The sequence below is a fragment of the Battus philenor genome, unplaced genomic scaffold (assembly GCF_028537555.1).
Source record: "Battus philenor isolate CCGP_79_NKW_IND1 unplaced genomic scaffold, ilBatPhil1.0.hap1 SCAF_28, whole genome shotgun sequence".
In the NCBI taxonomy this organism is placed as follows: Eukaryota; Metazoa; Arthropoda; class Insecta; order Lepidoptera; family Papilionidae; genus Battus; species Battus philenor.
The window spans coordinates 3,465,795-3,476,287 of NW_027181691.1; positions in this window are offsets into that span (position 1 = coordinate 3,465,795).

The following is a 10,493-nucleotide window of genomic DNA, read 5'->3' on the forward strand; positions in this document are numbered from 1 at the left end:
ACCTATCCTTTACATGGTTTCCTATAGAAAATCTTAATTTACTTTACGTCGTGTGTTTTAGAACGTAACCACGACGTAAAGTGAGGTATTGGTGTATTAATATTTATTGATCATTCAATCTATCATCACTTCTACAGTAAACAATAAACATTCTAAAAGACTAAAGGCATTGTTAAAATGTCATTATTTTTTTATTATTTTAGTTTATGTTATAAGAGATGTACTTTTATATTTTATTGCTTTACTTTACCGTCTTTAATACCCATCACAATATTTTTTAGTTTCGATTTTTAGTGGTATATCATTGGAAATATAAATGAAATTTTTAGTACAGATAAAATACTTGATTATGTTCGAAATGAATTTTAAAATTTGACTTTTAATATTATTTATTTCATAAATTCACTGCCATACAGTATTTTATAAAATCAAAAGTTAAATCATGTCCGTTATTTTGCATTTTAAATAATGCTTATAATAGTTATTCATATGTAAACAACATAGTGTTTTTACGTCCATGTCTTTGTGAGTGAACGGTTTGTGTATTCATTACAACGATGTGATATATGTCATCACAAAGTAACTTATCTGTGTATATGGGACGATCCACTTAATTTCTTTATTAGGGATTTAGGATGTTTAGCTTATTTTAAAAGAGCTTATTGCTAGCGTTGTACAGTTAGCAACATCACAATAAATAAATATATGATATACATGTTCTTTGCCAAGTTTATGAGGTAGTTGGCATTATGGTCGTTCCGTGTACAAATGTAACTTTGAACAGTCATTATAACATGTAATTTTAAATGTAAATAGCTCAGCTTTCGACAAGACTACGGATATTTTTCTTACGACTGATATGTAAATCGTGTAAAAAGTCATATATATCTATATATGTATACAAATATTCATTTTCAAAGCATTTATTTTTTTAGATGTTGTGTCGAATTATTGTCTCACTCTAAATTGTATCAAAATATTGTTTGGACTCTTTATTTTATAAAGTGTGAAAATTTGACTGATCATAGTTATTACAATTTTTTTTCGTATTAGCCTAAACATTTGAATCCCTAGTTCTACAAAATAGCGGAGAAATTTGACAGTTTATGTTATTACAATTTTTTTTCGAATATGTCAAAAGATTTGGGTCTCTAGTTCTATAAACTGGCGGTTCTATAAAAATTTGACACGTCATAGTAAAAATAATATTTTTTCAAACGTGTCCAACTATTCAGATCCTAAGTTTTATAAAATTGTGGCAAAATTTTACTAGTAATATTTTTTTTAATGTGTCAAAACGTTCGGATCTCTAGTTCTATAAAATGGCGGGAAAATTTGACAGATCATAGTAATAACTATGGCCTACTTTAATACCATTTTTTTAATTGTTAAAGCGTTTAAGTACCTATTTTTATTACAAAATGGCTGAAAAATTTGACAGATCAGTTTGAAAGGTTATAATACTTTTTTATTCCAGCAATGAATGAGTTATCCATAGACATTTGTATTGTTTATTATATTTCGTACACAACATCGAAACATTTTTAGTGTAAGTATTTATAATCTGTATTATAGTAGTAATTAGTGTAAGTCCTGTATTTAACTAGATCAACTATTTTTTTTCTTGTATGGATATAGGAGGTAAGTTTATTTTTATAGTGATACTGCCAGCATATTATGATTTTAAGTTTGCATTATTTTATTTGTAACTTTTAGTTTTATATTTGATCAGAAAGTTAGTTTTTCTTATAAACAATTTAAATGAATAACCGTGTATGAAATTAACCTGTGCCAAAATATTAAAATGGAAATAATGTTTCATATGTTGGATATGTTTTTAATATTTTTATTTTCAATTCTTTGAATGTTTATTTTGTTATGTCTAATCCATATGTGTCAAATATAACTGCAGACATAATTGTACATCATACTAGAGCTTGTGATATACAACATAGCACTTTTATTTAGAATTGTTTGTGCATAGATTGAAATATTACCATTATAGCAATATGTGCTGGTTGATATAGACGTGAAAAGTTTTTTTTTTTCACTAAATCCTTTTCGATTTCTTTACAAAATAACTCCTTCGTCTCTTTGATCTCGTAAAAGACTTTGAACAATTTATTCTTTAGTATTTTATATTTTCTGCTAATTGACTCTCCGATTTAATTTTGATTATAATTTCCATACTTGTGTCTGTATAAAAAATGCATTTTATCATGAAAATATAATTAGTGTATTCAAACATTTTTTTTACAATACAATAATATTTATCAAGAAGCTGCCATCATAAGCAATTTTGTAATTCGACAATATCAATATAAATGTATGATTATATTATTTTTTTAACACGTTGAGCGCCACTTAGGACCACAAGGATCACCAGTCACGAATAGATTGCGATAAAATCTTTATTTATATGAAGTTAACGAGACATATATCACAATTTTCTTAAAAAAAGGTAATAAAATCTTGTCTGCTTCCAAAATGCCCCCCAATAAATAAGGTGTTAGGCCCGGACACGTGAAATAGTCTAAGGTTCTGTTAATGCTCAATAAAAAGAGAAGAAACTCATTCTTCATACCTATATCACAATTGTTAATTATAGTTCTCGCATTTTCTCTGTATTGTCAATGTTAGAAGTTCTTATATTTGTTCTAATATTATTTGAGACTAAACTGGTATAGATAGTTCAAACTAATTTTGCTCGGTTTTTTTTAAAAAAAAACTCAATTTTGTCGTAAAAAGAACATGAATTCATTACAATAATATTATATCTAACGGGCCAAAGGGTTGAAGAAATAAAAGAGAACCTTAGCATAACTAATCTTTTATTGCGATAAGAAAACCTGGTAGTATAACAACAGTGGTTTTTATTGATATATGTGTCGGGGGAATCCCTTGAAAGTAATCGTGGCGTTCAACGTCTTAATAAACTAGGTAGTTTTCGAAAGCCTGTCGACAATAAAGATAAAGGTTGAGTGTTCGGATGCATGCTGAACTTGTTAATATAGTGCTACCGAAACCGTTGTACCGCGCCTAAGAAAAAGTGAGGAAGGGGTGCGGGGGGAAAAGCATGCGCGCCTTCTAACGGCCGCCCAACAATGTGAAATATTAAGATAATAGAGTGTACCTGTACGCAGGTATCTATTTGAGTTGTGGAATGTTTTTAATTTAAAAGCTCTTTCCATATTAAACCAACACTTGTTCAGATAATGCATCCGAATGTTCGATCTCATTTAATCATGTATCGTGATATGAATAACATATGCGAATTGCGGCGATTTGATGTTAAAGGATTTGTATTATCATAACGCAGTCATTCCTTCGTACGTAGATCTACCTCATTGTAATTTTGCTCATTGGAAAAGCAATTCTTTTTTATGTGTTTTATACATCTTATGCATTACTGTGTTAATTGTAAATTAGCCAAAATATTGTCTTCTATTTTAATTCATCCTTTTGGCACTAATATACCTGTATTTATGTTCTAGAATATTCAGACCTTTAATACTGCGAATGGATACCCTAACATAAGGTATTTATCACGAGGTCCCAATATTACATTACGTATTTGGAAATGTTTTTTTAAGGAACTCGATAATGTTTTTTTATAAATTGTGACGTCATTTAAATGTCAATTGTCATTCTTAAGGTATAGACGGGTGAATTAAAAAGTACATTAGCTTGTGTGCGTTATGAAAAGGTACTGTGACTTTTCATTTCACAGTATATTGAAAAACGACAAATTTGGCGACGGACAACAGATACAATTAATAACAGAAAAACTTAAAAATTTATTTAAAATAGTTTTATATATTCATTGTTAATTATAATTTAAAGGTTGCATACATTTAAATTACGATTTATGATTATATGAAGTTTAATTTTTACAATAAAAGTTATAATAATAAACACCTAAAAAATATTTTAGGTTATTTTTTAATGGTGTAATGGAGTGACATTTAGCCAGTTAATTAAAAACAGGCCAAATTTTTTTTAAATGTTTCATTTTTCCAAAATTAATGAATTATATATGTAAATAAATGAATTAATGAATTACGATATATGAAATGAGTTAATTTAAAAAAAATCTGACGAAATTTATTTGAACCATCTGTCGTCCAATTAATTGGTGTGTCGATCGAATAACTTTTTTTTTCAAATTTCTGCGTAATGTGCGTATGAAAAACAGTCAAGGCTTTTAATTTAAACCATAATGGCGCCATGCTCAATGAAAGGAAAGAAGCGATTTCATTCCTAAATAACAATTGTCAATTCTATTTGTTGCGTTCTCTGTGTTCTCTATTTAGGAATTTTGTATATTTGTTCTAGTTTAACACTACTGCGGTATAGTTCAACTCATCTTGACGCGCCATGCTATGTGTGCGTTAAGCTTGTACGGATATAGCTTCTGTGTGTGTGAAAGATTCAGTTCAAGTCTTGAGTCTATAAAGAAGAAACTTGTGTTTATTTACGCTGTTGTCAACCAAGTCTTCATTTTTATATGTCGTGTCCGCCTTGACGGAATCGATGACAAGCTCTTTTCATATTATCCCATCCTCTGTTTTACCAGGTAGGTATGATCGCCATATAGTCTTCTACCGTCTATTATTCCTTCAATCAGTAATTTTTAAAATTATCTAATTATATGCAGGCAATGTGGACAAAGTAACTCTGGTTTCTTATTGTGAAGAGCCTGGTCTTCTTCAGCTTGAGTCTATGCAAATTAATTTATTATGTAATACATATAAATGTGAAAGTATCAATTTGTACTTTGTACGGGTGCAGTCAGAACGAGAACAGGTGCAGTTCGAATTGAGCCGCGCATAAAGATGAGTTGAACTATCAACAATATGTTTGATTTCACAATCATTATATAGTAACGTAATATGTAATAATTTCATACTATATCATATATTCATAACATATACTCAACAATTGTATTTAATACCTGCAGTTATGTAGCCTATGATTTTATATAAGCAGTCATTGGTTAGTTATAGTGTGGGTGGTTATTTGAGATAATAAACTATTCAATTAGTAAACCGTTTTGAAATTCAATATTTTTATAACTTAGTACTTTAAGAAAAAATAGTGTTGTGGTGTTATTGCGTTGTATTACCAGATTTAAAATTTTAATAAAATGTAAAACCATTCGTAAAAATTATAATAATATGAAATAATAATATTTTGACGTGTTTAATTTTAAATCGAATGCATCCACACTAGATTTTGAATATCAAATGTAACCATGTGTTTGCACTTTCGTCAAATGCGTATGTATTTTGTTCTTAGTGTAAATATTAAATTTTATCTACATGTGATTCTTTTAATATGCTACATTTGTCAAAAATTGTAATTAAAATATATATTAATTAACACAAAAATTGCTTCGTGACGTTTCGTTTGTAATTTTAAGCCATACTGTAAACAAATGGCACTTTTTTTATCCAGTAACTGAATATATTATTTTCGTTTCCTTAATTTGAATCAAAATAAAATGTTTATTTTTAGATTTTTATTAAGACGCATATGTATACAGTGTCTATTACCGCGGTATATAAAATTGATGTTAATTACCGACGTATTAAATATTTTCGTATTCCAATTCACGAACTGTAGTCATATTGGTTTTGGTATAAGTTGTAGGTCAGGTTTTGTCTGAAATGCAACTTTATCGCGGTAATTGATGCCCCCGTGACGGAACTGTAATTGCATGTTATTGTATCATTTACCGAGTACTCAGTAGGTATAACTTGTTGACGTATAATGAAATAGATTTAACGCTAGTTGAGAGTAAGTGTAACTTTGAACGAAAGTTGTAAATATCCTGACATATAAATTATTGTATTTCATAATAAAATAAACTGATCAGTAAGTGTAGTTTTATTTTTTTCTGTTATATACACCATGGTAACACTGGATTTGACGATGGCAACACCGGTGGCAAATGTTAAGTTTTTTTTTTTAGGAATCTTACAGTCGCCCAGCAAGCAACGAGGGCTATGCTAGATAGATCGATCTGATATTAAGAACTTCTAAAATGAATGTAAGTGGCCGCCTTAGGCCAGTATATTGGTAAGTTGGAGTGGCGGTGACCAGGCCACTAGGTTTTTAAAGTTTTGGAGTGAATACCATGATTGAGGCAAGTACAGCGTAAGACGTACAACCATATGGAGGTAAATTTGTTAAGATCAGAGGACGCTCGATGCAGGTCGCTTTTAAGTGGCCCGTTTAGAAATCTGTGTGAGCCCTGTGTCCAGTAGTTGACATCTTACGGGGTAAATGATGATAATACCCCGTACCATCACTACTGTTTGGTTATACACCAATACCTATCTTTGCATCGTGGTTACGTTCTAAAAAAACACGACTCGAAGTGAATTTTATCTTTAGCAAACTATGTAAAAAAAGAAGATAGATTCTAGGGTAATAAAAATACTACTTTTTAAAAAAATGTAATATAGCCATATTTAAAATTATTTTCGTGCATTTGACATTTCGTTTAAAATTTTGCCCGCTTAACACGCGCTGCAAATTTATATATACGTTTACCAGCTGTTATTATTCAAAAATTACAAAATTAATTGACATTGAATAAAAAAAATAACTACATTGTTCCTAAAAAGATAACAATAGAATTAATAACAAATAAATAATTACGATTTAACGTTGAAAATGTGGTACAAAACAATGTGTATTTTAAAACAGGAGAAACAGTATATATTACGTAAAGTAATCTCTCTGATAATACATTATTTAATTTTTTATTAGAATACGACGAGCAAATAATTTCAAGCAGTATTGTCTGTCGGGACAGCTAGGTATTAAATGAAAATATAGTTGAAAATTGTTACATTTAACTTATGTACTTTTTTGGAAACCTATTTACTTCACTTTCTGACGTTTATGATTTTGACATGATGTGTTCAGTTTTCTTATAAAGACTGTTCTTTCACAGTATTTCCACGATGTATATATAAAGGCAAAGAATAGTCAAAATTTTTGATATTGTAATGGACTTTCGACACATTTTCTTTGATACGTGGTTTTAGTTATTTTATATGATTTTATTATGGGTATGTATATAATTGAGCGATTGTTACAACAGTTTTTTTATGTGACGGTGGACGGATGACTTATTTAAGATTGCAGGAAGTCGCTATGTCGGCTGAAAAGAAGAAGAAGAATATATGACGGAATGTATATAGTGTTTATAGAAAGTTCCGTGAGTAATGTCCTTCTCACGACTCATATTTCACACTCATTTACACTACAACTCTCTGCTATTTCTTTGCAAACTGTGTTCCTTTCTCGCATCGCCTCTCTTCCTTCGCCTTGCTCATTAATTATCACAGGTATTGTTAAGTATATATCACAGTTTATTGCTTTTGGTTTTATTTTAGGCGTTACCGGAATTCATCGGCTGTTAACAAGTCGATTTTTCTGTTTTCTTTTAAACTGTGTCGTTGGTTTGGACACGCGGATTAATTAATGAACGATAATATATGAAGCATCTAGTGTGGCAGTTATTCCTGTGTAATAGATAGCAAAACTTGAAGTTCAGAGTCTCCTTCAGGAGTGTCGGGACAGGTAGTTGCATTCTACTATATCATCAGATAGGGGGGCAACTGAGTTTGTTTTATCCCGCTTTAGAGGGATTTCCATGGAGCGACCTGGCACAAGGAATCCCAAAGAGAATCTCGACTCGGACTGTCATTTGGACCCGTTTCAGACTCAAGGACCCGTAAAAAGGCCGAACCTTGACTCCGTCGGTTGCTTTTGCCTGGTTAACGTTATTACCACTTAGCGTTAGCGATGTGATCTCCAACAAGGCGCGTGATGCCTGTATAATCCTTCCGGAGTCATACGCAACTATACTTTAGATTGACGAATTACAATCTTAGGTACTTTGAGCAGTGGTAGCCTCGCGGAGAGTAAGGTAGAGAACTTTTATATATTGGTTTACCTCGGCTCACAAACAAGTTTCCAGAGCATGGACAGCAACGTCGTCTGCGTTCCATAATACTACACTGCAATCCTCAACCCTTCAGCCAAACGTGGTGAATATGGTATATCCACCATAGATATCTTTGAGGAAGGCTTATGTCTTGCAGTGTGCGTTTATGGAATGACACGGTGACCACGTACTTTGAGCTATCATTTGTCGTCAGAGGTCAAGAAGCATCTTCATTTTGTCGGAATATACGTCAACCTAAATCTATCTTGTAGTTTTAGTTATAAACTCGCTGGCTTTTGTATGATATATGATAATATGAATTATACGATGATTTGTGTACACAAGTGGTGGTCATGAGCAGAATGGTGGAATAGTACAATTAAGAAGGAGTTCGACCTTCTGGATGCCTGTGTATCGGAATACTTAACACGTCAACACCAATCCGATAAAAAATCAATGTTCCAAAGGGTCACTCGAGCTCATTCACTAAAAACGAGATTTAGGTTTTTGTCCCTGTAGTTTGGCAATTCAAATCGATGGAAGCCGCAAATGCGAGCAAGGCATAAAAAAACCTTCAAAGAAAAAGGCTTTAAGTCACCACTGTACACCACCACGTGAAGCTTTAAATGCTAGGCTAGCTTTTGTCAAGAACATAAAAATTAGCACAAAAGCCGATAACTTTTTAGCTTATTTTTAGCCATAGTACGTTCACCGTTGAACATAGATCTCCCTCATAGATTTCAAAAAAGATCTATTGGAAACAGCCTGCATCCAACCATAAGCCGATACCATAACTATCATTATCAATAGATGCCACCTGAGAGGTTTAGCCGATATATTTGGTAAGGTTCCTTTTGTTTCTCATTTATTTAATTTTTCCGATCTTCCTTCAAAGACGTATGCCGTTTGTTTTAAATAAACCTTACAAAACATGGAATGTTAACATAAATTTCGGTCGAGTGAGTGGCTCGAGTAATGTTATTACTCCCCCTCGGTGCTTCTGAACGCGCCAACAATGCATTTCAAACAATAGTAGAGTTTAAATAACATATCGCTTCCACAAAGCCATTTCGCTTGTACGAACTCCAAGAGCCGTTGACGTTCGGAATTCAAATTCTTTTTTTTTTAATTTAAACTGTAAAATTATAAATTAATAGTTATAGGACATCCGTTCACATAATTTAAAAATGCTTAAATATTTTTTTAAGTGATTTTGCAATATATTTTTTTGAAGTTTCCATGTGTTTGTAAATGTAAGACTGTACAATTGTGTATGTGTTGATTTTAAAGTGAAAATAGTGATGTGAATTGACGTTAATTTTGTAAGTATATACCTGGTATATCAAATATATACAATTTTTTTTCCGTTAATATTATTTATTTAATTGAAAATTTTCTGACGGTATTGTTACATGTATTTATGTCAAACTTTTTTTTGCCAACACTAAAACATAATATAGGTATACATTAGTTTCGAATAACAAAGTACAATATTAAATGTATTTGCCTATAGTAAGCGTACACAATCCTGGCCATAATTATGTCGGCTTATATCTTGACGATATAAGCTGTTAGTTTTAAATTTAGAATATTATTAAGTATCATTTTAGTCAATGCAAATTTATATCTATTCATTCGTTAATATTTACGTCAACTTTAAACTATATTATATTTAAAATTTTCTACCTGATTATTAAAAACGTTTCTTACCTCTAAGGGTTGACTTGTAAAAAATCCATTTAGAGATTTTTCACAAGTGAAAATTTGTCATTTACCAGTTAATGGAACTTCTGTAATATAATATATTAAAAATAATTGAAATAAAAAAATAATAACATTAATATGCTTCGATTTTACATAAATAGGATAGTAAATAGTTTTAAACAATTTTGTCAGCTGTGTACAAATAGTATCGTGAGTATTTGAATGAAGTAAAGAAATGGATGCTTCGTAACAATATTTTTTTATGGCCCCCGCTATTGGGAGCCTCTCGTACCCCCTATCTTGTGTGGGACAGGGACTATTTTACATTATTTAATTTTTCACGAACATTTTTATTTCCTCACCTTTCTTTCGATCATCATATGATCTATCGTTCGTTTCTGTCTTACCACAGTTCACCTGTCATTCCCTTTCGCTCTGTAACGCCTTTCATTCATCCCTCATTACTATTATACATTTTCTTTATTTTATATTTTTATTTTATTTCTTTATACATTGTCATATTATTTTTATTGATTTTGGTTATTTACATTTTTATAGGTTTTTATTTTTATCTATCACTATGCTTATTATTTTTCTGCATAGTAGGAGGAACTCTTCTTTTGTGCCTTCTTCTCTAATCAGGGAGGCTATTGATTCCCCCCTGCGTAACAATATATTAAAACCGTCCACCAACTATACTATATATGCTTATTTGTATCAGAGATTAAACTACAATTTTGTTAATTTACTTTAATGCATGGTGTGTTCACATATTGCATGGTGTTTTGCTTTTGGTTTCCTAAGTCAATATTATAACTCTTTTAGA